The sequence below is a fragment of the Rattus norvegicus genome, chromosome 5 (assembly GCF_036323735.1).
Source record: "Rattus norvegicus strain BN/NHsdMcwi chromosome 5, GRCr8, whole genome shotgun sequence".
NCBI lineage: Eukaryota > Metazoa > Chordata > Mammalia > Rodentia > Muridae > Rattus > Rattus norvegicus.
The window spans coordinates 125,916,408-125,940,949 of NC_086023.1; the positions used below are offsets into that span (position 1 = coordinate 125,916,408).

General features: G+C 44.4%; 1 long non-coding RNA gene across 1 annotated transcript; it reads right to left on the minus strand.

The window, feature by feature from the left end:
• Positions 1-325: 325 nt before the first annotated feature.
• LOC134479023 (uncharacterized) lies at positions 326-1,759 on the minus strand. Its single transcript, XR_010051959.1, has 2 exons — positions 1,591-1,759; positions 326-1,039 (listed from the first exon to the last, which is right to left on the minus strand). It is a non-coding gene; the product is annotated as an uncharacterized LOC134479023 (long non-coding RNA).
• Between the last annotated feature and the right edge of the window lie 22,783 nt (positions 1,760-24,542).

Genomic DNA, 24,542 nt, shown 5'->3' on the forward strand with positions numbered 1-24,542 from the left:
TATAGATTCTCCAAGCAAAGAACACTGAGCACAGGGGACAGCAAGATGGCTCAGAGATTAAAGGTGCTTACCACGTAAGGCTAATAATTTGAGTTTGAATTCGATTCCTGGCACTTGCATGAATTTACCCCTCTGAGTTCTGCATGTGCATCTACACAAACACATTATGTACACATATAGATATTATCATCCATTTTTAAAAAAACGAATACTCAGCACTGAATGCAACATTGTCAAAATTAAATCATAAAACCACCCACTTCCATTTTCTGATTGGTATATAATCACATACATACAAACACACATATATACTAAATCAAAAATGCATAAATTTTATTATATGTTTATATACAAATTATATATAATTTATATGTAATGGTATACCATATATATCCTTGTTGGTACATACACTAAGTCAAAAATCCATAGGTTCCATAGGTGACAATAAATAAATTACATACTTTCCATGGGTTCACAAAAAAATTTAATCAACATATGAAGTATCAATACAGCTAGCCTATATGTGCTTCCTAAGGAGTTGAACTGCAAGAATCATATGGCTACAGTGCCAAGGAACTAAAATTTGCTGTTTGCACTGTCTCCTCTATTCAAGATTATGTTAGAAGGTTCTCAATGATGCAAAAATGTAAGAGAAGAAAGGCATAAGAATGACAACGAGATAAGTAGACTTCTAGACAATACAATAAGTACATAGGCAATTTAATCAAACATATGAAAAAGTATTAGCATAAACAGATCACAATATCAATATACAATAAAATAATTTTATAAATATTATTTAAGAAAAACAAATATATATGAATTACTTGAATAAAAGAATTACAAGACTCATTTGTCATCAGAAAACCTTTAGTACTGTGATAATAAATTCTGGCGTGACTTGAAATACAGGCAACATCCACATGTCAGAGAACTTAACGCTGTAGTTTTGCCAGTTCCTCACCAGTCTGTCTCCACATCCAGGGCAGCGTCAACCACATGCCCAGTCATTTCTTTCTTCAGTTGTCTTAGGAAACCCCTAAAACAAATATTACATGTGAGGACTTTATTATTACTATATTCTCAGAAACAAACGCACAAACAATAACAATCTGGAAATGGATAAACAAAGTGAAAGTGAATGAAACCCAGTAAAGGGCTAATTTCAACATGGCCCTTCAAGGAAGGCCATGGGTGAGCATGGCTTTTAGATAGACAATGTGGAACCCAGAGGGGTGGTCCACCTAACTCCAGGAGGCAGAGGCAGGTGGATCTCTCTGAGTTCAAAGGCATCTCTATCTACACAGAGAGTTCCAGGCCAGCCAGGAAGACATGGTGAGACCCCTGTCCCAGAAATCAATTAATCAATCCATAAGTCAATCAAACAACAACAAAACCACCAAAGAGGGATTTTACATATCCACACCAGCTAGTCACTGTTGAGCTTGGCCCCGGGAGGACCAGAGCTCTGCAGCATTTCCATTTTCCCAGATATCCCAGCTTTCTGGGGGTCCCTCAGGGAAGACTACAGGAGTGGGAGGAGGGAAGCAAACACGTGAAAAGGCAGGCAGGGGTGGGAAGCAGACAAACCTGGTAGAGGCTACGGGCTCTCGCTGTATGGACTCTGTAAGATGATTCTACATTTTCTATGGAGATGCAGTACCCTGACCCAGCAACTGTAAACTGAAGAGAGAATAGAGTACAAGAAACTAAGACGTTATACTCTTTGTAATCCACATTAGGTAAAGTGTTGGGGTAGACAACCAAGCAATGAAGTAAAATCAAATTCCAAGGATAGGGTTGGGGATTTAGCTCAGTGGTAGAGCACTTGCCTAGCAAGTGCAAGGCCCTGGGTTCGGTCCCCAGCTCCGAAAAAAAAAATTCCAAGGATAGATGCACACATAAAAGGTCTCATGATTAAACCTAGTTCTCACAGCACAGTAGAGAAAGGATTAGTGCTGAGATAATTGACTATTAATATAGGAGCAATGAGCCTTAAGTTCCGAAATACACAAAACCCAAGTTCTGTTGAATCCTTTGGGTTCAAATGTAGCAGGTAAAACTAAACAAATAAAATAACAAAATCTACTGAACTTCATGTACACTTTGGATGAGCAAATATCTCTAAACAAAACACACATTTAGCATCAGTAACATTAACTTTTTATGCTCATCAGAAAGGTGCCTCAGAGAACTGGCTCAGCAGTTATGTGCATTAGCTGTTCTTTCAGAGGACCCAGGTTCAATTCCCAGCAGCCAGACAGTGGCCCACAACTGTCTGTAACTCCAGATCCAGGGTATCTGACACCTTCCAAGGCAGTAGACACACATGTGCTACATAGACATATATGTAGCCAAAATACCCATACACATAAATTAAAAATATTTTTTGCAGTCCAGGTCCTTTATTTCCTTTGTGTCCATTAGGCCATGAATCCGTATGGAATGGACTCCAGCAGCTCAGGCTCCTTTCCGTTAGTCCTCACAAAGTGAGCTTCTCTGGGTGGCGCAGGCTGGCGCTTCAGCTGAACCCAGGTGCCCTTCTCTTTGGCTTCCTTTTTCTTCTGATCGTTCTCCTTCACACGCTTCAGGAAGCTGTCTCTGCTCTTTGAGTGCTTGATGTGCTCAGTCCGCACATTGATCCTCTTGGCCAGAATCTTGCCTTTAACTTTCTTGTTTACAATGATGCCCACGGCATGCTGGGTGACATTGTAGACTCTTCCGGTTTTGCCGTGGCATTCCTTTTTGAACAGTGCCCATTCCCTTGATGTCTACAATATCACCCTTCTTGTAGATTCATGCGAATAAATTAAAATTTAAAGTTTAAAATGCCTTTAAGTGGTGGTCCAGGAAGATGGCTCAGTCGGGAAAGCACTTGGTACAAACATGAGGACCTGAGTTGAGCTGCTTGACATGCATATAGAAGACAAGAGTGTACCTGTAATCCCAGGACTGGACAGAGGGACACATGGGTGGATTCCCCAAAGCATTGCCTAGCCAAGGTGGCTAAATGGGGGGCTCCAGTTTTAGTGTGAGAGACAGACACAACCAACATGAATCTCTGGCCCCTGCGTGCACACTCATGCACATGTGTCTGTGCAAGCTATATGATCCAATAAGTAAGAATTCACACACATGTACACACACACACACACACTATAGTATATTAAAAAATTCATATTTTTATTAAAACATCTGAACTCACAGAAGTCAATAACATCAGGGCACATAACAGAGTTTTTAATAGTCAAAATACTTAAGGAAGTATTTCATAATATGCCAAGATAGTGAATAATCATATGTTCAATAACAGGAAATACACATCAAAACCACAATGAGATGTCATTACATAGCCACAAAAACTAATAAATAAAAACCAAAAGTTTAAAACGATAAAAACAAAAAGCCTCACAATAGCAGACAGGCCAGTGTGTCTGGAGGGGCCAGGCCTGTGTACCGCTGATACCAACGGGAATGGTTCTCGCACCTCTGCAAAACTCGGAGCTTCTGTCAAAGCTAATAGATGCAGAGACCGTGACCAAAACAGCTCGGCATCTAGATAATATGAAGTGAAAGACACGTTATCCAATGATGCTCAGAGCAACTTTATCAGGAGATCCCCCAAGCCCCCCCTACACACACACAGAATGAACGCTGTCATTGAAGAACAATATGCTATTATTCTGCCTCATGTGAGCCTCCCAACCTGTGATATAGTAAGACAAAGAGGCTCAATGCCAGTGAGCCTCGACTGAGCTATCCCATTTAATGAATTATACAGGCAGCCCGAGTGAGTCGGAGGTGAGAGGATCCAGAACAATGCGAGCCTTTATCAAGTGTGCTGCTTCGGAGGGATGTGAAAGCACCTATGAATGTTCTGTGAGAGTTATCTTGACCTATACGTGGTGACCATGGGTGTCTACACTTGTAAAAAATCATCACATCATAGGTTTAAGGCAGACGGTAATTAAAAAGATGTTGGGGCTGGAGATGCTCAGTGGTTAAGACTGCACCCTTCTCTCCTGAAGACTGGAGCACGGTGCCCAGCGCCCATGTCACGTGGCTAACTACCACCTGTACCTCCAGCTCCAGGGGGTCCAATGGCCTTCACAGATGCCTGCATTAATGTGTACACACACACACACACACACACACACACACACACACACACACACCTTAAAAATAAGCCTTGAAAAGGAAAAAGAGGTTAATTAAAACCCAAATTTCACACACATTCATTTATTTATTGGCATTCTAGACTATAGAAATCTACCAGGGAGATATTTCAGCATTACACATGTTAATTCCAAAAGAATGGTGGACAATATGGATTTATATCCTACATATTTTTTATACACTCGTCGTGATCACTATGTGATTACGATGGTGCATGATCAATTGTGAGCTGCCATGTGGGTGCTGGGGACCCTGGTCCTCTAGAAGAGCAGCCAGTAATGTTAAGCCATCTCTCTACCACCTTTTAAATTTTTAATTATGTGTATGGATGGCATAGAGTGGGGGTGGGCTCATTAGGGCACATAAATGCAGGTGCCTACAGAGTCTAGAAGAGGGTATCACATTCCCTGTAGCTGGAGCTCTAGGTGGCTGTGAGCCAACTAACACAGTGGTAGGACCTGAACTCATGTCCTCCGCAGGAGCACTTGTGCTCTTAGCTGCTGAGCCATCTCTCTAGGTTAGACGACTCCTGGTTTCAGGAGGAGGGTTTTAAGGGCATCCATGCTAACCACAAACCACAATTACACAGTCCAACATTCTTCCATCAGTGTCTTGGCAAGGAATAGAAGATTCTGTGTGTTGACTGAAGGAAACTGAATGAAGAGGTTATTTAGATAGACTCTATTCTAAAGGGTGAAGGGGGTGGAAGGGCATCAGGAATCTCAGAGGGGGGAGACAGAAGGAAAACCCAGAAAAAACAGAGTAAAAAGGGCACCGCTGCTCCGACAGTGTGGCTCCCAGGTCAGGAGTGGGAAGCAAAAGATTCATGCAAAAGGTAAGCCAGGAGTCCCTGGGAAAAGACTAACCGGGGCCTGGCAGAGAGGAAGTCCATTGGTATGCCCCATGTCTCGGGGGTCTGTGGCTGACAGAAGGGAACTTAGTGGTTAGGACAGAGCTACCCAGACAACAAGGAACAATTGTAAATCAGGGAACCCAGAGTCACAAGGCCACAGCCAGCTGGTGGGAGCTGGCTGCGTGACACAGCTGTGGGTCAGAGCGTCACAAACATGCTTAGGAGCTCGGGCTAGAAGGAAGTTCTGATGGAGGGCTTCTTCGTTAGTGGCCTTGGAAAGAGAGACTAGGAGCCTGAGGTCTGTGGGAAAGCCGTGAGGTTTTCTGCCCCTGGCTGAGAACTCCAAAGCTCAGACCCACAGGCCATTCTCCAGTTCTCCAGTCCGTCTCCTGGTGAAGGCTGTTCAGTACTGAAGAGGCTCTGAAAGTCCTCCCAGTAATGGGTCTCAATGCTCCACCCTCCCCTCTCACACTCCAACACACTAAGAAGATGCCTTCTCGTTTAGACATTGGATGCCAGCTCCAGGGTTACAAACTGGATGTCTCAGGAGTGAGAACCTGCCTGGCTCAGAGACTACAAAGCTATGTGCAGTCGGAAGGAAACTGAATGATGCTCAAAAAAGGGACACCCCCACAGAGACTTCAGCTCTGCTAAGTAACTGACCCTCCACCACTGGAGGCTCAGCTCCACTTGAGTAGAAGGAAACAGAACTATCTACCTTCCGCTGACCACCCTCCCACTTGGCAGCTTCAATACAGAGGACTCAGAAGGAACCAGCTCTAATCACTTGTTCTTACATTTGGAGGATTCAATTGGTGGGATTTAGTCGTTTCGGGGAGGGGTTGTTCTTACATTTTCCTCTTATCTACCTTTTGTCCCACCCTTCCTCAGAGAAGGAAAGCAAAATCAAACACCAAGGTGGCTCCTGACTGAGATGGATGGGACAAAGCGGTGAAATGCCTTCTCTATAGGAAGAGGAAGCACACGAGCTCGCTTTCCCTTCTCAAAGGTTTACCCTCGGTAAACTTCTGTGTTGCACCAGAAAAGTAAGCACTGGGGTTTGTTTCCAACAACCAAAGCACCCGTGACTAGAGAGGATTTTGGGGAACAGGAGGAATAAACTAACAATGGAGGTTTAGAATGAATGCTAGGAACTGAATCTCTGGCATTGTAAAGCCCCAAATTCCTGCAACATCCGCTGTGGGTAGGACCCTGATACCCTTTTCCTGGGCAGCCGAGTACTTGGGTCTTACAGGACGCCAATGCCCATATCCCAGGAGCTCAGGACGTTGGGCTCACTTCTCACTTGACATTTTTTAGTGGAAAGACTTATCTGAGCATTTGATAAGAATTTGGGATGTCACACTTTCTAGTCAAAGTAGTCTAACTACACATAATACAGAGATGGAATGGAAGAGTCCCCATCTGTCCCTGAACTGTACCCCGGTAATTATAATTAAGGCCGCTTTGAGAATGAAATGCTATGCTAACGTTCTCCATATGACTCCAGACTGTGCCCTTAATTTTCTACTCAGAGAAAAAGATCACACAGCTACGTATCAAAAAAAAAAAAAAAAAAGTCTACTCAGTAGCCAAAGGTTCAGATTGGCGTCAATTCCAAGGTTGATTAGAATGTCAGAGTTAATGATTTTTGTACCCGAAAACTTCAAATTTGTAATTACCCTAAGTACTATGTAAACAGTGTTGAAAAGAACCTAGCTGTCTTCAACTTCAGCTTTCCCCCCAAATTTCCTTAAATTGCTCTCCATGATACCCCTTTCTGCCACGACTTCAAGTGCATGTGATAGCTAAATGCAGGGCGCCTGCACCCTCCTGACTGAGTCGCTAAACCAGCCAGTCTGGTATTGTACAGTTACCAGGCCCGCAGGACTGCTTAATCAAAGAGTGCAACAGTCCAGCCCCTGGTACGACTGCTGTCCATTTAATTAAAACCGGAAAGCATGCATAAATACACCAGGAAGTTAGGCTACAACACACGCACTGTGGGAAAGATGTGAAAGACACAAAGTGCTTAAAAGCCAAAAGGGCAATGAGCTGGCAGCAGCAAAAACAAACAGAAAGAGAAAAAAATGGAAAGGGTTGGTGGGGGTGAAACTGGGAGAGACAAACAGGAGGGAGGGAGGGAGGAAGGGAGGGAGGGAGGGAGGGAGGAGGGAAGAGAGGGAAAAGGAAGGAGAGAGTGAGGGAAGAAGAAAGGGAGAGGGGAAGAGAAAGGGGAGGAAAAGAAGGAAGATGTGTGAAAGAAGGGGAGAAGAAAGGAGAAATGAGAAGGGGAGAAAAGGAAGAGAGGGAGGAAAGAGAAGCAAAGGAGGAAGGAGATGGGAGAAGAGGAGGAAAGAGGGAAAAGAGAAGGGAGAGAAACAGGGAGAGGAGGAAGTTAGGGAGGGGGTAATAGAAGAGAAAGAAGGCAGGTGCCAGCATGCATGCTAACAGTGACTTCTAAACAGAGTGGTCTTCGCTCCTATCCTAGGGTGCAATGTCATGGGTGTCTGAAGGCTCCACCATCCAGGGGTTATTTATGGGCCTGGGGCTGTAAATCTTTCCCAGATGACCTTGACATGTAGCTTCCATCCTTTGGGACAGGTCACCTGATACAGCCGAGCCTCCAGTCCAGGCTGCTCCCTGCCCGCCTTGCAGTCTCTCTCTGCACGCAGTTCACGCTTCTCATGTTAACTTGGAATTCCATCCTGGCAGAGCTAAGGGATTGCTGGGGGCCATGCAGGCCCACGCTGCCACTCTGAGAAACTGGACCCAGGAAGAAGAGCAGGACTGGAAAACGAGGCTTCCTTCCTGCACTCTGGAAGCTCAGAAAGGTGACATTTCATCTCAGCTGCAACCCAACCTGGAGAGACCAGCAAGTGACCATTTGACTTTCTCCAATCCCTGAGCCACCATCCTTCACATTCTGTGATTCTTTTGAAAAATTATATATGTTACAGTACAATATAAATTATAATGTGTTATATAAAATATTAATATATGATATATCATACATGTCATATATTATATAATCAGATATCAGATATATCATGTCATATATCATATATACACGTAGAATATGTAATATTACATATAATATATTCTGTAGCATGTATAATATAATATATAATGATGTGTTATAAATCTATAGATAGATGATGCATACATACATACATACATACTTACTTCTGGGAGAAATAATTCTGGGACTGATGTTAATTGAGCACTTTCTATGTGCTGGCTGTTTTGTATCAATGCTGTCATTTAATCTCAACAACAGCTCCAAAACACAGGTCCCATCATCCCTACTCTCCTCCACTCAGCCTTACCTTCTTCATCTTCAAGATGACCTTCTCACATGGGATAAGTTCTAGAAAAAATATCTATATCACTGTGTAGTTTGCCTTTTAAGAATGGCACTAGCAGAAGACTTAGACTCCAGACTCTAACTACATTTGAGAAAGAAGCTCAAAAGGCTGTCTGCACGTTGGGAGGGTTCGTTCAGGAGCAGGTGGGTAGGAGCAAGAGGCTAGAGGAGAGGTGTGCTCATCTGTTTACTTTGCTCACAGCCTGCCTGGAGTTAGCCATTGTGTTAGGCTAACCAGTGCGCCTGTAGCAGACCAGCCTTATTGCTAAGCCATTGAGATTAGAGATTTACTTCTTGGTCACTCCATAATCCAATCAAATGGTCAACAAGAAGTCTTTCCCTAAGGTGATTCAAGACCCAGATGCCTGGCATCTGGGCCATGTGTCCACACAATGGCAGCTATACAGAAGAAAGGAAGAAAGACGTACTGTATGACAGAACAAACACAAAACTTCCACCCCTCCTCCATGGTTCACTGGGCACAAGGGAGCTAGAATGAGTTTTAAGGAAACTGTATTTTCAGTAAGGACTCCATACATAGAATGCTGTTATAAAAAGGCAAAGGGTTAAGTTGATCATGATGAAACTGCCTGCTGAGACAGGACGATCACAACTTCATGGCCAGCCTGGACTAAACAGTGAGACCTTTACTCCAAAGGGAGCAGTTTATTAAAAAGAAAAGAGCAAAACTCCCCGGTAGTGTCTAAAGATAGTTCGTCAATGGCTGAACGAGAATCGCCCGCTGGGAATGAGCTTCTCCCAGCAGACCGTGAAAACTTTCACTGGAAAACACGCTAACCAATACTGTGGAAGCAGAAAGTTTAAAACGCACTTCTATCTCACAGAGTCCTCCCCTGCAAGGTCCTGCACCTTCTGCGCTCTGCCCTAGAGAATCTGCAAGAAGTTTTTCATCGCTGAACTCGGTTGTAGAGATGGGGTCACACGCATCACACCTTTCATTTCCATCAAAAATCCCACATAAATGCAGCTGAGGAAAGGAGAGCTCAGACGTTTCTAAGTTCTTAAAATTACTAAGTCGTCCTGTCTGGTCTAAAGAATCCCAGGAAACCAGTCCAGGTGGAGGAAACGGGCTGTGCTGACTTCTCACTCCGAATTCTGGATTTCAACAGCACTGAAGCGCCTGGGTTTCTGCCCATAAGATAATTGGGAAAACTTTTCCCCATGGTTCTCATACAAGATAATGGCTTACAGGTTCGAAAATTCACGTGTAACCTTCAGGTGCAAACTGTGGGTTTCTTTTAGCAAAGGGTTGATGTAATAAAATTGATAGTGTATTAAAATATAAGGCAGAAAGGAAAAAAACATTGGAAGATAAAACATTAACGAAAATCACCAGACAAGATATCTGGTTTGGGGGCTGGCTTTGGGTCCTTTTCTGATTAAACTACAGAAGACTGAGAGCTTCCCAACTGGAGGCAGCACCGCCCCCTACAGGGGACTTGTAGAATTACAGAGACTTTTTTAGTAGAAACAAAAGATACTTTTGGTTCTTTCGTCTCCACACGGCCTAAGAACACTTGCAGAGTGTTGAAGCTTCTTGACATCTTCTTACTTTAACAACCTGATTGATGTTAAATGAATATTGCCTTCCTATTGTTGTTAGACTTTGTAGGAGTGGAGCTTAAGTATCTTGCCCAGATTCACACAACTAAAACTTCTGTCAGGAGCTAGAGACCTAAGAAGAGAAGTCAGGTTCATGAACTCGGAGAGCTTCATTGCACCAGGCAGATAAAGCAGGAGACTCAGCAGGGCAAGGCACAGTCCCCGAGATGATCCATCTGCTGTCTGTGCACATGGACAGCACCAAGCCTAGGAGCTGCAGAACAGACCCTGAGCGAATGACATCAGAGGTGAAGCTAGTGATGGTCAGTCAGAAGCAAACACATCAGGGATATACTGGTGGCGAGCCCCAAAGGAGAGAGCAGAGGTGTTGGGAGCTGTAAAGGACTGGGATTGTAACTCACTAGTCTAAAATCTATGAAGAAAAGGTGCCTTGCACAAGTCCTAGTGTCGGACTGGGATGGGAACCGGGTGGATGAGTGGTTAGGACACTGTGTAACTCAGCGTTAGCTCTCTCACCAACATAAAAGGGTCCATCTGTCTTTCCCAGATATTACTCCACAGATAGGGGTTGTGAGGAGAACTAACGCTTTCTTAAAGCTAACTCTTACCTTCCTTACCACTTCTTTAAGTCTTTGCCTCTCCCCCATGAGGTAATTGGCATTATCTTATTTTACAAATGGAAGCCTAGAAAGAGAGGGAACATGGAATCTCCCTCCATGGCTGAGGAAAGTTGCTGAGGCCAGGCATGCGTCAGGGGTGTCCCTGCATGAAGGCCTAGAGAGGCCATGGCGTGAAACTGTTAAAGTGGAGCCTGGACTACTTCAGAGATGCCAAGATCCCAGAGTCACGGCATCTCTAACGGCGATGAAGAAGAAGAAAGCTGCTAATGGAGTAGAACTGCACAAGAAGTGTGTTGCTGTCAACAAAGCAGAAGGGGTTGGAGACTTGTGGACCATTTTGGCAGCAGACATGGAGTTGTGAAGTTCGGAGTTGGCCCAGACAGTTCTTGGTCTTGCTTTGGTCCAGTATTTCCTCACTGTCCTCCCTTCCCTTGTTTTGGAATGGTAGTGTATATCCTGTGCCAGGACATGTTAGACGTATGTGATCTGCTTTTATATCTTGATTTTATAGGGGATTACAGTTAAGAGACTGAACTCTGGACTTTTAAACGTTGTTGAGATTATGATAGACTAGAGGGACTTTTGAAGTTGGACTGATGCGTTTTGCATTATGTTATGGCTACAAGCCTATGCAGGCCAGGGATGTCGTGATTTGAATACGGATGGTCTCCATAGACTCGCACGTGTAAATGCTTGACCATAAGGAGTGTGGCCTTTTGGAGGAGGTGTGGCCTTGTTGGAGAAAGTGTTCACTGTGGGGACAGGCCTTGTCTTATATGCTCAGGCTATGCCCAGTGTGGCACACAATCTCCTTCTGCAGCCTTTGGATCAAGATGAAGGACTCTCAGTTCCTTCTCTAACACCATGTCTGCCTGGACACTGCCATTCTTCCCACCATAATGGACTGAACATCTGAAACTGTAAGCCAGCTCTAATTAAATGCTTTCCTTTAAACCTCTGAAACTGTAAGCCAGCCCCAATTAAATCTTTCTCTTTATAAGAGTTGCCTTGGTCATGGTGTCTCTTCACAGCAATAAAATCCCTAACTCAGATACTCTCCAACACAGGGGAGAAGATGTGGCTGGTGGGGCTCTATTGTGCAGTTTCTTGCTCATTACATATCTCTGGGCCAGAAGCAGACAAGTCCAGAACAAAAGGAACTGAATTCTTATCTGCCTGACTGGACTCCATTCTCCAGCCAGGCACCCTGCCATGTCAGGGTGTCATTTACACGGACTCAACCTGGACAGTGTCTATCAACCCTGCTGTCCCTGGGACTCCAAGAGGTCCACAGCACCTCGCTGCTGCCATGTCTGCTACTGTACCTTGACTCTGATATTTACATGAAAGAGTTTCTGCCCTCGTCTGTGTGGTCTGAAGCAGCAAATCCAATGTCAATTCTGTGCATGCTCAATATCAGTTCGGATAAACCAGTTAGCAGAGTGTGTACGATAAAGCTCTCTGCCAAGTCATAAACTAAGCAGTCAAACAAACAGAGGCAAAGTGAAATGAAGATCTAATTAGCATGGTCCAATTACCCTGGCCCTTCTAGCTAGTCAAGGCTAATCTATAACAAACACCAGCTTAGCAAAATAAACTACCTAGTTTCAAGCCTGGGGTTTTTCTCTCTCACTTTGTTCATCTAAACCCACCCCTACTCACTCACTCACACACACACACACACACACACACACACACACACACACACACACACACACTGTCTCATTTCTCTTCTTGTTTTCTTTTCACTCTCTCTGTCCCATCATCTTCTTTTTCTTTCTCTTCCTTCCCATCCTACCATGCTTTCTACCATTTTCTGTTTGTCTGCAGGTTTAACAGGGGGAGCTTTAGCCCACTAAAAACATACACAAGTTCCTTATACAAGTAGGATTCTGAAAGTGATCAGTCAGCCTCTCTCTTCTTGAGCCTTAAATCATCCCCAACACCTTTTATAACAAAACTGGAGTCGCAGGTCCTCTTGGGACACTGGGATTAGAGTGGATTTTCTGCCCTCTTTAATCATCTGTGTGGTAGGAAAGGTGTTGGCTCCTTCCTGACAGACCACAGGAAGGAAGCTTCAGGCACGGCAGACACTGCCTGGCAAGCTAGCGGGCAACAGACCTAAAGCCGTCTTTTCCCTACTTGGCCCCAATCCCAACTAAAAACAAATAAGGAAGAAAAAAAAAATCCATTCCAAGCAGAGAGCATGATATGACAAGTGAGCCAAGCTCTCTAATAACGTGAAAATTGAAGCAATTGAGGGATAGCTTTTAATAAACATGCAGTTCACACTGTGAAAGCATGGAAAGTTTCCCCTGTAATATAGCATGACCACAAAGCTCGAAACGTTGATTCATTTGCATGTACTCCTGCTCTAACTCTCTGAAACCCAGAGGAAATATGTACTAAGCTGGGAGTGGATTCTACCACTGCCCCTGAGCTGTGTGAGGCTAGGCAGTCCTGTTGCCTCAGAAACCCATCTTCCCACCTGTCTTCAACCTATAAAATGTCAACAAACAAACACACAGCTAGACTCCACCTACAAAAGATGAATGGAGTCAAATCTAGGAGAAAGGTACTGGAATGGAAGTCAGTGGCAGTCTAGGACCCTTTCAGACGTTCCTTCATTTGCATTATGGTCAAGTTGAAGCCCCTTCAGTTCTCTGGGCCTTGCATTCTTTCTCCTCAAAACTAAACCGAACTCCTGGGAACACAAACTGGTAGTTGTGCAACGTAAAAACAAGTTGACATTTGTTACAAAGTTAACCATATGTTTACGGCAGGTTACGCCAATCCCACAGCTGGCAAGCCGTGCTGGGGAAACAAAAACTTGACATTTACAAAAACTCTGCACACTGTGTTTAGTCAGTCTAGCTGCAATCAGTTAAAAAGTAGATGGAACCCACGTGACCTTTTAGCAAGGGAAGTTGAAGGTGCTTTACAGCCATCAGCAGAATAGTACTTGGCAGTAAAGGTGAATTGGCAAGTGTAAAAACTTCAGTGGACGTTGTAGGTACCATGCTGGGGGGAAAGAAGTCAGCCTCAAAAAGGTTGCTTACTGTATGAGTCCCTTGATCTGCTATTCTTTCCTTGTGAACGAAGGTGTCCTCTAGAGTAACAGAGGACAGATCAGTGGCTGTCAGGAGGAGTCAGGGGAGGTAAGGAGGAGTGGCACAGAAAAGACCACACTGGGGGATGATGGCACTGTCCTGTAGTCTGCATCCTGACCTAGGAACTCAGGACTGTGCACTGAAGAGGAAGTCATGCTGCCTGCTTACAACACATAGGTAGAGAGAATAAATTTAATGAGAAGCAGGAAAAGCCCCCCATGTGTCCTTTGTTTGTTTATTCTTTTACTGTGGATTTTGGTTCCTAAGTTATTTCATCTGGTTCTCAGAGCTCAGCTATCCCCACTGAGAAGCATAAGGTGGGTGACTTGCCTGGTAGTGGCTGATACAATACCTGAATCCTATCTTCCCTACCTCCAAACACCCCAAAAAGGCAACACCGAAAATCCTTCCTAAACAGCCATATGTGTGTTCACAAGAGGAAGTAACTCTATGAGGGGTTGTGTGTGTCTTGTTTGGTTTGCTCCAAGTCCCTATGGCAGCTGCTCAAATCCCCAAGAACATGTCCATTTAAAAAAAAAAAAGAAACAAAACAGGTCCACATGCAATTCATTCATGGGAAGAGACTTTTGAAATTATTATTCATTGTGATGTGCATATGTGTATCATATAGTGGGGGGGTACACGGGTCAAGATGTGTGTGCAGAATTTGGAGACAACTTTGTGCAATTGGTTCTTTCCATCCACCCTAATGTGGGCTCTGTGGATCAAACTCTGGTTGGCTGGCTTAGGTAGTAAGTGCTTTACCCACTCAACCATCTGGACAGCCTAGAAGGCACTCACTAACTGGCTTCTTGAGCAAATCATCAGAAAAATAAACTGTGGTGTAATGTAAGCAATTTATTCATTTGATATATTCTGATTCAGCCACTTGGTCTGCACTATAACTTGGTACAAGTGACGTGCCCAGCTGACAATTCTCTCCCCCTGTCATTTCCCAGACAGCCTCTACACATCCTTCAGAAATCAGTATAACACCATTTTGACTACGACATCATCTCCTGCCCTCCTCCAGTAGGCTTGCCTAGGTACTTGCTTGGCACCTCCTACATATTGCCTTGTATTTAGTCTTAACCATTCTTGCCCTCTACCGTGTGATCCATGGAAGAAGAAAGGCAGCCCTGAACCATCTGTCCCAGGTCTTAGTATAACTTAGGGACCTGAATAGGGCTGGAGGAATGGCTCAGTGGCAGAGTACTTGCCTGACATAGATAAGGTCCTGGGTTCAAGTTCCAGTACTGAAAAAAAACAGTAGAAAAAGACAGAAGACTTCACTAATTCATTCAACAGTTGTTTGTAAGGCCCCTTCTGTGTGTGTCTGGTGATGTTCTGCTTGGAGAGAAAATTCCAATTCCGTAGCTGTGTCCACCCAGAACTGTTCATCTGTGAGACAGCAGCAGCACAAACATGTTTGTGTGCATCACCACATCAGAGCAATGGAGACAAATCGAAGCCGGGAAGGACCATGGCATGATGATCTTCACCAGAAAGAAACTATTGAGCATAAATCTGAAGAGGACAAACTTTTCCTCAAATTACTCTTCACTCAGTAAGAGCTCTTGGAGAACCTCAGACCTCCACTGTTTTCTTCCCAGTTTAGCAATCCGATGCTCTCCCTGCCCTTCACAGCTTGGTAAGTATGGGTCCTTCTGCATCTAAAGAGTCCCTAGGCCCTGCTGCAGTTGGAGCCACTGGGGTTTATCAGCCTCACCCTGGGGTAGACCTCCCACTCTATTGACTCTGACAATCCAAGCCGATCTCTCCTGGGCAAGGGGCACAGGGAGGAATTTTGTTTTGGAATCTGAGTTAGTGTTTAGATTTCAAACTAGGGACCTGCCAGTCTGCAGCCATCTGAGAAGTTGGCTTCCTTTCACTCATAAAGTGTCCTTTATGCCTCAGAGGCAGCATAAAAATATCATTCCATCTTTACCCTGAAATACTCCTGGCTACAGCATAAAATGGGCCTTTATGGTTGTACATCAAAGCTGTATCCTTTCCTGGACCTTTGATATTTTCATATTTGGCCAGCAAAATTATTATCTCTTCAATCCACAGAGCCCTTATTTATTTTGTCGGTAATATCTTTGTTATTGCTTCAGTGATGAGAGGGGCGAGCCTGGAGGCGCCCAGCCTTCTAGAAGCTTCAGATTTGGACAGCCTCTAACTTTTATCTCCCAAAGTTAAGGAACTCACTGTTTGCACTTCTTCAGCCCAGGTCTCTTAAGGGAAATGGCAGACAGCATCCCCCTTAGCTAGTCCTTCTAATTTATGCATCTCGGGAGCCAGCCAAGTTCCTGCTCTAGGCTTCCACGGGCTATTTGGATCATGGAGATTGGGTGTGACTTGAAAACAGGAGTCAAGACTTCATTATCATTCGGGGTGTGCTGCTCACGTTCAAGCCAGAGCTGTGAAGTCTGTGTTCCTTTTAAGGTTAGAGTCCTGGAAACCATTAGACTTCCTCTGGCATTCACTTACTTACTCAGGAATTATTTATTGAGATTCTATGTTGTGTCAGGCACTGGGAAGGACTCGAGGGACACCAGTCCTGAGACAGTTGGTCTTCTCAAACTCTTTAGTCTGATTCTCCTCTCTCTTAATCTCTTTACCCAAATTTACCCCAGGTCCTGTGGATTCTGTACCAACAGGAATTCTCAGATCTGCCCCTGTCTCCAAGTCCTCTGCCATGCCTCAGATCAGGAGCTCGGCATCTCTCGGACAGACAGATCTCTCACTACTGTCTCTTTACGGGATTCTCTCCTGCCAATATTCCTGCTCTAACGCACCTACCCCATCGGTCTGAAGCTCACATCCAACTTTGAGTTCTGCGTCCAACCTCTCAAACTCAAAAGCCTTCCTACTCCAGGCGACAGATACAGAAAAGGGAAGCAGCATGTCAGAGAAAAGGCTGGGAAGACAGCAGAAGGCAGAGTTAGAGAGTGTGCCACACGTCAGTCAGGCCAGCCCCATCTATGTAACTCCAAGCCACCAGGCTCTGAGTTCCGGCTCAGGGTGAATGGCCACTGCTAAGCTTTTCGCTCCTGCAGTGATCTGGCCTGGTTCACACCCTATTTGTTCATTCCTCACTCTGACCATCCCCCACCCCTGCTTCTACTGTGTGTATTAAATTACTTACTTTAATTTTCACACAACTATCCATTTTCATGCCTTCATGCATATGCTTCTAGTATTATATTTCTCTAAAATTACCCTAATTTCTCACCTAGAAAGTTCTGTTTCATCTTTTAAAACTTATTCTTCAAATTTCCCCTTCTGGAGGGTCTCCCATGACTACCTGGGAAGAATTCATCACTTGCTCCCTGAATAACCTCTTGTGAATTTGCACATATTGATTGGTGAGCAGAGAAGACATATATAAGTGAACTTCCAGGCCAGTGCTTGTTGGAAGTCTTTGGTCCCTCACATTGAACAAGGGCTTCCATGAGTCTGTGAAAACTTGACAGATGAAGTTAGTGCTAGGTAACTTCACACACACCTTAACAAAGTCTTCCAAGGAACAAATAGCCTCAAAGTTACATATCATCATCACACTCTATTGCAGTAGGGAGACTGAGACTCGAAGTGACAAAGCCGTAGCCTAAATTTGTACTTAAGTGAGTTTAAGAACAGGGTTTGAGGTGCTAGAGAGATGGCTCAGCAGTTAAGAGCACTAGCTGCTCTTCCAGAGGTCCCGAGTTCAATTCCCTGCAACCACGATGACTGACAACCATCTGTAATGAGATCTGATGCCCTCTTCTGATGTGTCTGAAGACAGCTACAGTGTACTCATATATATAAAATAAATCTTTACAAAAAACAACCAGAATTTGGTCCCAAGTCTTCTAACACAAGTAGGAGAGCAGACTCCCAACAGTGTGATCCTTCTAACTCTAAACTCAGTTTCCACATACCATAGAGAGTTCTAGAAGTACTTGGAGTGTTTTTGCAAAACACTAATGAGTGGTGAAATCTATGATGGTTAAAGAAAATGAAACAAATGCATAAAACAAATTAGAAATGTAGACGCTCCCCTAAGCAGGCTCTCCACTACCCCAGAGGTCCTCACTGGGAGAATATGGCTCTGCAGTGCAGGTGTCCTGGGTGCTGGCCAATCTTGCATGGCATTTCTTAGACACTTGGAAGGTTCACATTTAAGTAGAGGTTCTAGACTAATTCACAGCTGAGGTCCTTTTTTGACATTTGTCTCCCTAAGCTTCCTCACCATCTGGAGACTCCGCAGGGCTCCAGATGGACTTGCCTGAGGCTTAGCATATCTGCTTGAGGCCAACCTCTGCCTGCCCTTCCACTTGCATCTGCCCCCTCAGAGATGCCAGAGCCTGGGAAGCCAAGGGAGCAGTTGTTGGAGAAAAGCAGTAGTGAGAAAAACTGACCCACATTCCTTCCATCAAATGGACAAGGCTGCAAGATAGCAGAGATGCAAACCTGTGGCTATTATATGAGAATCCCTCCGTTCCGTCATCTTTGTTCATGATTTTTAAAATGCAGCACTGAAGAAGTCTGTATTGTGGGTGAGGGAAGATGTCAACTCTCCTCAGATTGATATGACCCATCTCTTCTAAGTGGGCGGATCCCACAGGAATAATTTACTGGAGCTATAATAGCTTTGAGTCAGTACCATGTCTTTCTGCTCCTCAGTTCCATACCCAATATTAGTAGTGAAGTCCACAAGAACTACTGTGGTCCAGACTTCACCAGCCCCAATTTGGATGATGATGATGATGATGACGACAACGATGACAACAATGACAGCGACGATGGTGACAAGGACGACGATGAAGAAAGATGAAGGAAGAGGAGGAGGAGGACAACGATGCCAATGGTGACAATGTCAGTGACAAAGTGTAGAGCGAGAGATGAGAGAAAGGGGTGACACAGAAGCATAATCAAGGACTTAACCAGCTGCTTCACCTAGGCAGTAAGACCAAGGGAGAAGACCAAGGCTGATTGCTCAGGTCTGGAAGCTATAATAGTTACATTCCCATGGCAAAGAGACATAGACATATGGGGTATATTTGAGGGGTAAAGGAGATAAACTCAGTTTTGGGACATTATTACTTTTTGTGTTTCTAAACCAATATCACAGAGTGGGTGATTTATAAGCAGGGGAGTTCTCCTGTCTCACAGTTCTGGAGACCAACTGGGGATACTGTCATCTGGTGAGAGTCATCATGCTGCATCATCCCATGGTGAAGGCAGGGGACAAGATAATAAAGGGAACAGGATACCCCTACATTCACAGCAAGCCCACCCTGTGTAGTAATGAGCTCTCACATCTTAACTTCCCTCTTTTAGGTGCCAACTTTCCACACACTTGAACTAGGGACCAACTTGGATAGACACCTTGGCGCTGTAGCAGATACATCAACTTACACGAGGAACACCCAAGTACAAAAGTTTGGGAAGTAGTTGGATCCCATTTTTTAAATAGTGTTAATGCTAAAGTTGAAGTTCCTCCTTCCTAAACACCCTCCCTACTTGACCTATGGAAGAAAATAATTTTAACTCTTTTAGCATCAGGTTTTTCCATGTGACGATTTGTAAAAATAAAAATATGAAGGAAAGTGTGTATCTTTCTTGCAGAAATTAGAGTGGACAAAGAAAGGTCTGCCATGCTCTCCCCTTTCCGCCATGATGGCACGTGCTGGACAGGCACTGCTCTTTCCACTGTGATCCACGAAAAAGACAACCGAGGCCCACCCAAGACAGGAATAAATAAATCTTAGTTATTTCAAAACACTGATATTTGAGGACTGGTTGTTACAACAGTCAAACATAGTCTGAACTAAGAGTTACACCCACCTCCTTGCTTGGGAAAAGAAACCAAGACCTTAAGTAAGAGAAGAAAGTGTCCCAAGCCTTTGGAACCTCTCAATAGCATGTTTTATTTCTCACGTCCATGGAGAAGTTCTCATGTCAACAGGCTTTGTGTCCCTTGAAACTAATACGTTAGAAGTGAATACCCTGGTAGCGCAGCCCAATTCCCTTTAAAAGAAAATGAGTAAAACATTATTTTCTTTTTCTCAGCAGAGATTTAGTCTGTAGATTTCCTCCCCCTGGTTCAAAGAAGGAAAAAAATTATCCCCATCTAGCTTCAAAGTCCGTGAACATGAGATTCCTTCCCCACCCAATTCCCTCCCAACTCCACAGTGCTGACTTTACACACAGCCATTTCATGTGGCATTAAGGCCAGGTGTGGGAACTTTAAGACAAAACACCATTTAAAAATATTTGGATAGTAAAGAAAGTGCCCAGAACCCAGAGTTGGCAGATAAGTGTCTTACTCCCTTGGACACTTTGTTCACCTTTCTGGGCTTCAGTTGCTTTATCCTTCGTGGAGGAGTCTATGTCACACTTAGTTGTAAAAGATTGTTTGAAGAGGAAACACGAATCTACTTGTAAGTGTTCTTTAAAAGACTGAAAGTTGAAAGAGTAGATGTGTGGGAGGTGGTTACTCTTAGAATTAAGACTTGCCAAGGAACCTTGGGCAAGCAGCCCCCTGGCACAAGTGAGAGCCCCGGCTGCCTGCTGGAAGTGTTTGCATCATGCCAGGCCACTATGCAGACATTTGGATGGAGGGAAAAGAAGGTTAAGTGCTTCCAGAATTTGAGTTTCCAAAGGAGTAAGATTTCTGGGCCTGGTTTCAAGAGTGAAGGGTCCTTGGAGCACATTCTGCTGCAATGGTGGTAGAGTTAATCCCTCAGATTCATACAAGCACAATACATGGCTCATCTATGGTCATAACCTAGTTACAGTCTACAGTGGTGAACCTGCTCAGAAGCCATCTCAAAGAGGGGACAACATGCAGAATGAAGACCCAGTGGTGACTTTTGAAGAAGCAGATGGTATCCCTGAAGATGGTATCTTGAAAAACTGAGACAAGGTTATCCAGTCATCCCAAAGATCAAGTACAGGCTCACTAGATAACCTGAGGATGAACTGGGGATATTGTAAACATAGGCCATTTGCCCAAGGTCATGTGACTAATTAGAAAACCAGGTCTAGAAGACAAGGCTTGCTCCCCGCTCTCAGCCCAGTCTTCTGTTCTTTCATATTCCTGAGTATCACAGAGTGTTCCTTGTAAGGTAAGTGGAGATTTACATTTCACAGAGCCTTAAAGACACTTTATTACAAAGAAGAAGCATATACATGAATGGACCAGAAAGAAACCCAAGTGTGTCTTCTACTCCATCAAAGAAACCCCTTAGATCCAGTGTCTCCTGAATCCCTCCTCTGGGCAGTTCCCTCATTTCCCACTTCAAAAGAAGCACTGTACTGAAGAGTATGGGGAATCTTTCAGGGCCATTAAAACAAAGCGTCTATAGTGTTGCCTAGATCATGCACCACCCCTGCTCTGAGCACACTGTATGAGAGAACTCATCTTCCTAGGCACACCTATGAGGAAAGAGCTATGACTGAAGTTTGCTTCCCAAAAGCTAATATCCTCCAAAATGTAAGTTCATGTTAAAAGACTTTATGAGCCTGAGCAGACAACCTTTTATGCATTCAAAAATAATTGATTTTGGAGGAGAATCCACAAATATTTCATAGAAAGTGCTGAATAATAATTACTGGGCTCTTTCACTCTGCTGTTGTAGCAAAGCAATGGTGGGCAGTACTTGAACAAGTCTTAGTTAGGGTTTTCATTGCTGTGAAGAGACATCATGGCCAAGGACTCTTATAAAGGACAATATTTAATTCAGACTGGCTTACAGTTTCTGTGGTTCAGTCCATTATCATCAAGAGTGGAGGATGGCAGCGTCTAGGCAGGCATAGTACTGGAGGAGCCCAGAGTTCTACATCTTCATCCAAAGGAAGCCAGGAGTAGACTGTTTTCAAGCAGATAGGAGGAGGGCCTCAGAGTCCACCCTGAGTGACACACCTGCTCCAGCAAGGTCACACCTTCTAATAGTACCTAATAGTCCTTGGGCCAAGCATGTTCAAACCAACAACAAATTGGGTATTTATGTTCCTCATTTTATTTCCAAAGAAAGAAGGGAGGAGGGGTTGGGACTGGATATATGATTCCCTCTCCATGCCCTCCCTACATCTTCCCCAAGCTTTCCCAAGACCCTTCCTAGACCCTCCTCAGACCCTCTCCAGGCCCTCCCAAGACCCTTCCCAGACCCTCTCCAGGCCCTCCCCATACCCTCCCCAGGCCCTTCCCAGGCCCTCCCCAGACCCTTCCCAGACCCTCTCCAGGCCCTCCCCAGACCCTCCCCAGGCCCTTCCCAGGCCCTCCCCAGACCCTTCCCAGACCCTCTCCAGGCCCTCTCTTGGAGTACAGAGCTCTGCTTATGTACTTCCAGCAGTGAGTACACAGGCAAAGAGGAAAAGAGAAGAAGTTCCAAGGAGGCTTATGGATAAGAGTGCCCAGCTAACTCAAGATCTTATGCTCTTGACTGGTCACCCCAGACCCCTGTCACCTTAGAATAGTCTCAGTGAAAATGCCCCTATCCAATTGTAATAACTTCCAAAAGCTGAAGGAGCCATGCTCTGCCAAAACCAAGTTACTGTTTCTGTCTGTTGCTTCTTTGTTTTTAATTAGTTTCTATTTCCCCTGGGGAAACTGAGTCCTCATCCTCTTAGCCTGATGAAAGCTTCCAAAGGAGGTCTGGATGGGATACATGAGCATTTCTCCTCAGCCCACCTCCACTTACATCTCAAGCACCATCTACACACAGCCCAGAGGAGAGCAAAGTCCAGAAGAGCATGTGCCTCCCTGGCCCCAATACCATCTGGCTGAGTCATTTGGAGGCTCTCCCCAAGACTCTATGCTGAGATTTTTCTGTACCATCCCCTTACCTCCATGCATAATTTCATTACCTCAGTTTCTGTTACCCATGGCCACTGCAGTCTACAAATATTATGTGAAAAATTCCAAAAATAAACAATTCATAAATTAAAAAAATAACCCTCATGACAAAGTGTTGCTCCAATTTCTCTGTGTTATTAGTAATCATTGTTCTTCTTTTACTGTGCTTAACTAATAAATAGTAATGAATAATAATAAATAAAACTTTACCCCTGGTGAATAAGAAGCTACCCAGTAGAAGGCTATGGCTCAGAACCATCTGTAGCTCTGGGCACCCATAGGGGTTTGGAAAATATTCCCAGGGATTGTGGAAATTAAGGGAGATGCTACATGTTAAACAGGAGGATGAAAATACACTAAATGCATGCATCTTTCAGGCCTGAAATTGTCTTTTAAGAAAAGAGAACCCAGTGAAATATGAGACCATGTAACCATCTGTCCTTTGTGGGTTCTTATTTCTTCCTCCATTCTCTACCCCTTTTCTCCCACTCTTCCAACCCCTAGAGATCCCCGAAGAAAGTCAGAGGGTCAGAAAGGGGGAGGCATTATTGTTAGACTACTTCCTGATGATTATGGGTATTAAAGTCCTTGGGGTAATTTTTATCTTCATCATCAGGATATCTAGTTTCTTCTTTTTGTTTTTTCTTTGCCCATAACTACTTAACAAACTGTGACCAACAGCAACCAACAACAACCAATAACCAACAACCAATAACCAACAACCAAAAACCAACCAACAAACCAACAACAACCAACAAACCAACAACAACCAACAAACCAACAACAGCCAACCAACAACCCACCTTGCCTCTCAGGGCCCTAGCATTTAGATACCCTCTGAAAAGTTCCCAGAATTCCAAATGTCACACAATCACAGAAACTATCTGCAGCTGGCAAAATCACACCTCTGCCAAAGCATGAGGCAAATCATAGTCATCTGCTACAGACATTCTGAAACATCCCCATATCCCCACACCTGGGATTAAAACACATTCTTATAATATTTCTGTGTTTTTTAAAGAAACCCAAACTCCCCCGATTGACACCTCAACCCTGTACTTCTACTCTAGGTTCCCCCACTATTGCTCTACATTCTCGAATCCTTATGCAAGTCCTCAGTTCCCCCCAAGGTCAAAGAAGAGCAACTGTTTCACAAATAGCACCAGTGCACCAGGTGCTAACCTAAGCCCTTCACATGGGCTGTGGGCATCCATCCATCCTTATAACCCTTACAATGAGGATTTTCTACAATTAGACCAATTTACAAGGACATTGTGGTTCACAGAGAGCCAAGAAGTGGGTCTGAAGCTACCCTGCTGTGAACGAATAGATGAGGCCAGGCTACCTGATTTTGGGGTTTATGTACTGGAATATGACATTCGGGCATCTCCGAAAGTCCTGAAGGCCAAGACTTACAAGGAGCCTCATGGCTTTGACAGTCAAAGGTTCATGATTTGAAATCGTCTTCCTCCATCTTACCTGTTCCCCTCCCCCATGCTAGCCTGTGCTCTGACTTTCTCCTTTCCTCTGTACACGCACCTCCACCCCTCAGACCTCCTGCTATCCAGGAGAACCTGAAGCTTTAGTGGAAAACAGGAAATTCCTGTGCCATTTGCACAGAGAGGGGAGCCAGCTCTTCTTTCTCCCTGCTGGACCTTGGTACTAGAAAGAAATGCCCGTAACTTCTGAGGCCCACACCTGGTCAGTCCTCCGGTAGACATTGCTTCTTCCACACAATGGCAAGCTCAAACCCCGAACAGGGAAAATCTATGTGTGCAAATATTTTGGCCACCTGTTACTGCTCTGCACCTTATTAGGAAATTGCAAACAGTATTAAATAAATGACTTTGTTCCTGGCCTTGTGAAGGTGAGATAAACAAGCCACGAGTTCCGCAGAATAAAGTGCGAGAACAGCCAGGGATGACGAGTCAGGGAGAAAGTAATGAGCAGGAATTGGCCCAGGGGTAGGAGGCCAAAAGGATCA